Source organism: Acinonyx jubatus, chromosome B1 (assembly GCF_027475565.1).
Source record: "Acinonyx jubatus isolate Ajub_Pintada_27869175 chromosome B1, VMU_Ajub_asm_v1.0, whole genome shotgun sequence".
Classification (NCBI taxonomy): Eukaryota; Metazoa; Chordata; class Mammalia; order Carnivora; family Felidae; genus Acinonyx; species Acinonyx jubatus.
In genome coordinates this window covers 162,878,616-162,884,597 of record NC_069382.1, presented here as the reverse complement: position 1 = coordinate 162,884,597, position 5,982 = coordinate 162,878,616, and the positions used below count along the sequence as shown (strand labels likewise).

At 39.9% G+C, this 5,982-nt stretch overlaps 1 pseudogene; it reads right to left on the bottom strand.

Moving 5' to 3' along the window:
* Window positions 1–987: 987 nt before the first annotated feature.
* On the bottom strand, window positions 988–3,254 carry LOC106986628 (S-adenosylmethionine decarboxylase proenzyme-like; annotated as a pseudogene).
* Window positions 3,255–5,982: the final 2,728 nt, after the last annotated feature.

The following is a 5,982-nucleotide window of genomic DNA, read 5'->3' as shown; positions in this document are numbered from 1 at the left end:
ACCATGTGCAGATGAGGACAATATCCACAGAAAACCTAAAAGTTGACTCGACATCTAAGACAGGTTATACACTACAAAATTTACAAAAACAAAACTGGTACCGTATATAAGTATCTTTGATAGGGAACACGTTTTGATTTGTGACAACATTCTAAAATGTAACCATTATATCAGGATTGCAAAAATCATCAAAGGACCAAAGCAGGGTAATTCATGAAAGAAAAAGCAAAAACAGCCAAATAAAATTTCAAAGCATCCACCTTGTTAATAATGAAAGGAAAGCCAAGTAAAACAAGATGGAATTTCTGTGTATAATGTTGAAATTTTTAAAAATGTTAATATTATAGGGGAGGCTGGATTCCTCAGTCGGTTAAGTGTCTGACTTCTGCTCAGGTCACGATCTCACGGTTTGTGAGTTCGAGTCCTGCATCGGGCTCTGTGCTGACAGCTCAGAGCCTGGAGGCTGCTTCGGATTCTGTCTCTGTCTCTCTGCCCCACCGCTCCCTGCTCTATGTCTCTCTCTCAAATATAAAACATAAGAAAAAAATTTTTTTAAATGTTAATATTATATTTTGTAAGGTCATTGGTGAGAGGGGACCCTTATACACTGCTAACAGATACATTTTTTGTAAAGCAATTTAGCACATGAATTGTGAAATTTAAAATTTTTACATCTTTTGATTCAAATATTTTACTTTAAAGATAAAATTCCAAGGAAATAACAAGGGATGGGGGTAAAGATTTCTGTAAAGAATTCTCATTGTAGCATTACTTATAACAGTGATAAGGGACAAAACATTTTAAAATGTAGCTATGAGGGAATAGCAAATTACGTTATGATAAACTCATGAACAAAATGAAAAGTTACATTTCCTTTAAAATTTATTTGAGTGATTATTATTCACATGGACAATTTTCACTACACAATGTTGTGATTAAAGTCCAATACAAAGGTATACTAGAGCTATAGATGTAGCTTTGAAAAAAAAATATCAAAATGCCACTACCATTAATGATGAGACTGCTGTTGATGGTTAATTCCTTTTTTTTTTTTTTGGCTTTTAATAGTGCATTGCTTTATTGAGGGGGTGTCAGGAGGCAAGACATGATGGCAAGGAACAAAATCAATTAAAGGAAGTACAGGTACAGGAAGCAATAATGTTAAAATAGTAATAAAATGGATAACTGCAGTCATTTTAAGAGGACTCGACTCGTGGAAGATAAACTTTAATTGTTGCTGCAAGAAACATCTGTATGAAGTAGAAATTGGTTTCAGTAATATTAGTAGAGAATATGTTCTAGAAAGCGGAGGTAACTGGATACAAAATCCTGGCAGCAATTTAATAGAATAGTCCCAGATGATTAGGCTGAGGCCAACACCTAATGAAGACGAAAGCCCTGTCTGGTGGGAATTTTGGATGATACCTAGAGAAATATTACATTGTGCGTAAACCAAATTAAGTTGTTTTCACAAGTGTTGTGAAGTTACATATAGTAAAAGGTTTTTTATACATGCACTTCAATTTCACAGCAAGAGTGGCATAGGATACCTAAACACAGAAGAGAGCATTCATGCAAGATATCTAACTCTTTGCTATAATAGTGCATACAATTCAAAATGATTACACTATCATTACGTCTAGGGTTTTCTGCAGCTATAAGGTGATGGTAATGGAACATATGGCCCCCGGTATTGATATCTAAAAAGCAGCCATCACCTTCTTCTCTGTGTGTTCTCTTTTTACGTTTTTTCTTCATTTTTATTAATCAACACTGCTGTTGTTGCTGCTTCTTAGCAAAACTGGTAAAAACAAAATTATAATCATTGAACATAGAGCTCTGGTAATCAAGACGTTTAAAACCTTCAATTTTCTGGGGCAAAGAAAGCACTGTGCAACATTTGGAACTCTTATTTACAAACAGCGTGGACACAGCTTTTCCTGGCTAGAAGACTTCCGCAACTTTCCAGGTCACGTCATCATAGGAGGTCTGACTTAAGTTCGTTTCAAAGCTAACATAAGAAAATTCTGGATGTGGAGTGATGTGAACAGTCCAATGAGTTCCATTCAATTTCATTCCATTCATTGAATACCCACAAGGATTGAACAGTGTGGCATCAATGACAGAACCCGGGGTCAGGTCACGAATTCTACTCTCAAGAGTGACATCCTTTGCAGTCGCACATTCTTTCATATAGAACTGGTCCGTAACTGCTGGGTAAAGCTCACACTTGAATTTCCAGGGTTTGATCTGGCTGACTGATTACCTGAGTCTCTGGGAAATACAAAGTATACACGTACCAACAGGCAGAATGCATGTGTCCCATACAATATAATATGCTGCTCTGTTTGGGAGAATTGCATTAAGAAACTTTATTTCTTCCTTGAAATTCCGGTGTGGGTACCCTTGGTAAGAAGGTTTCATGAAATTCTTACAAGAATAAAAGAAGCTTTGAATTGAGTGAAACTCAACTGTAATCCCTAGCAAGGGGATGGTACCATGCCTTCAAAATGAAACGTCTTTTGGAGACAAACAAGCTGTGAGCACTGCACATCTTTCAAAAGTATGTCCCACTCGGGGTGCCTGGTTGGCCCAGTCGGTTGAGCCTCAGACTTCAGCTCAGGTCATGATCCCATGGTTCGTGGGTTTGAGTCCCACATCGGGCTCTGTGCTGACAGCTCAGAGCTTGGAACCTGCTTCATATTCGGTGTCTCCCTCTCTGTGCCTCTTCCTGCTCACGCTCTGTCTCTATCTCTCTCAAAGAATGAATACACATTAAAAATTTAAAAAAAAAAAAAAGTGTGTCTCCCTCGGATCTTGGGATGGTGTAAAGATCCTCAGATTCTTGGTTTGCATCGGGCTGTTGCCTGGAGAACCAAACCTCCCGCAGCTTCTTGGTCCCCTCGAAGAAAGGTGCAGCTTCCATCACCATGAGACTGCGAACAACCAACAACCACAGAAAAATCAACCAAATTAAACCTCTTCTCCCACTGCTGCCCCTGCTGCTGCAGACCATTCCAGCTGTGTTACTAAAGTTCAGGTTCCTATAATTTTATATTAAATTTAAAAAAAGGATTAATAAACACTTCCCAGCTTTTTTTGTTTGTTTGCTTGCTTTTTGTGAACAAAAGTTGAAGGTGAATCTGCTGGACATAGAGGCAGATACAGTTCGGTCTCTGGTAGGCTGCTGCCCTGTTAGAGTAGAGTGAGAGCTAGCTAATATCGCTGGCCATACTGTGGAAGTTGATAGTTAATTCCTTCTTTTTTTTTTCTTTTTTTATTTAATGTTTAGTTATTTTTTAAAAAAATTTTTTAACGGTTTTTTTTAATTGTTTTCAATATATGAAATTTATTGTCAAATTGGTTTCCATACAACACCCAGTGCTCATCCCAAAAGGTGCCCTCCTCAATGCCCATCACCCACTTTCCCCTCCCTTCCACCCTCCATCAACCCTCAGTTTGTTCTCAGTTTTTAAGAGTCTCTTATGCTTTGGCTCTCTCCCACTCTAACCTCTTTCTTTTTTTTTTTCCTTCCCCTCCCCCATGGGTTTCTGTTAAGTTTCTCAGGATCCACGTAAGAGAGAAAACATACGGTATCTGTCTTTCTCTGTATGGCTTATTTATTTCACTTAGCATCACACTCTCCAGTTCCATCCACGTTGCTACAAAGAGCCATATTTCGTTCTTTCTCATTGCCACATAGTACTCCATTATGTATATAAACCACAATATCTTTATCCATTCATCAGTTGATGGACATTTAGGCTCTTTCCATAATTTGGCTATTGTTGAGAGTGCTGCTATAAACATTGGGGTACAAGTGCCCCTATGCATCAGTACTCCTGTATCCCTTGGGTAAATTCCTAGCAGTGCTATTGCTGGGTCATAGGGTAGGTCTATTTTTAATTTTCTGAGGAACCTCCACACTGCTTTCCAGAGTGGCTGCACCAATTTGCATTCCCACCAACAGTGCAAGAGGGTTCCCATTTCTCCACATCCTCTCCAGCATCTATAGTCTCCTGATTTGTTCATTTTGGCCACTCTGACTGGCGTGAGGTGATACCTGAGTGTGGTTTTGATTTGTATTTCCCTGATAAGGAGCGACGCTGAACATCTTTTCATGTGCCTGTTGGCCATCCGGATGTCTTCTTTAGAGAAGTGTCTATTCATGTTTTCTGCCCATTTCTTCACTGGGTTATTTGTTTTTCGGGTGTGGAGTTTGGTGAGCTCTTTATAGATTTTGGATACTAGCCCTTTGTCCGATATGTCATTTGCAAATATCTTTTCCCATTCCGTTGGTTGCCTTTTAGTTTGGTTGGTTGTTTCCTTTGCTGTGCAGAAGCTTTTTTATCTTCTTAAGGTGCCAGTAGTTCATTTTTGCTTTTAATTCCCTTGCCTTTGGGGATGTGTCGAGTAAGAGATTGCTACGGCTGAGGTCAGAGAGGTCTTTTCCTGCTTTCTCCTCTAGGGTTTTGATGGTTTCCTGTCTCACATTCAGGTCCTTTATCCATTTTGAGTTTATTTTTGTGAATGGTGTGAGAAAGTGGTCTAGTTTCAACCTTCTGCATGTTGCTGTCCAGTTCTCCCAGCACCATTTGTTAAAGAGACTGTCTTTTTTCCATTGGATGTTCTTTCCTGCTTTGTCAAAGATTAATTGGCCATACGTTTGTGGGTCTAGTTCTGGGGTTTCTATTCTATTCCATTGGTCTATGTGTCTGTTTTTGTGCCAACGTTTATTTATTTTTGAGACAGAGAGAGACAGAGCATGAAAGGGGGAGGGGCAGAGAGAGAGGGAGACACAGAATCGGAAGCAGGCTCCAGGCTCTGAGGCATCAGCCGAGAGCCCGACGTGGGGCTCGAACTCACGGACCGCAAGATCGTGACCTGAGCTGAAGTCGGACGCTTAACCGACTGAGCCACCCAGGCACCCCAATGTTTATTTATTTTTGAGAGTGAGAGAAACAGACAGTGTGTGAGCGGGGGAGGGGCAGAGAGAGAGGAAGACACAGAATCCGAAGCAGGCTCCAGGCTCTGAGCTGTCAGCACAGAGCCCCACGTGGGGCTCAAACCCACGAACCATGAGATCATGACCTGAGCTGAAGTCGTCTGAGGCTCAACCGACTGGGCCACCCAGGCGCCCCCAAAGCTTATTTTTAAAAGTAACTTGTGGCTTCTGGTCCAGGGCTGCTGACTAAAAACAAATATTTTTCTTCTCTTACGTCAAGATCCTCATAAAGGGACAATAAAGAGAAAAAAGTAAAAAAAGAGTGACAAAGAGGCTTTCAGTAGACAGAACATTTATAAAACATGAATAAACAGAGGACAGCCATTCTAGAACTTACGGAGAAGGGCCCAGAAGTGGAGGGGGTTGACCTTCCAGATATACCATCTCGGTGTTAATTTTTAAAAGGGCTGGAATAGTCCCCATTTACTCCCACCTCTATGCAATGCAAACCCCACACAATGCAGTGTGATGTGGAGCTAGGAGTTTCTTTCCAATGAACCTGAAGTGGCTGTCTGTGCACAAACTGGGACAGTTGGGCATTTGCCTCGAAAGCAAAATTGTTCAAATTCTAGTCTTCAGAAACATTCCAGTTTCCTGCTTAATTATTCAAAGTGAACTCTGCCAGTTGACAGGTGCCACCCATCCACACAATATTGCCAGGCATTCTCATACAAAATGATATTCAAGCATTGCTAGAAATTGAAGAAAAATCTGTAGCAAGACAAAGACCGCGATAAACAAATAGAAAAAAATTACCACAGTCGGAATATCAATTATTGGAGAATTTAATAGAACATTTTTAATAAAGAATTTAACCCTAATGCACAGAAGTTTGAAAAGGTTTTGCAATCTCCAAAATGAGAACAGGGTGATGTAAGAAAGGAATTGCTAAATATTCTTCTGTTATACACAAACTTCCATAGACAATGACTGAAATGGATTAATCAAGAAAAATCAACTTAACGATGTAGAGATAC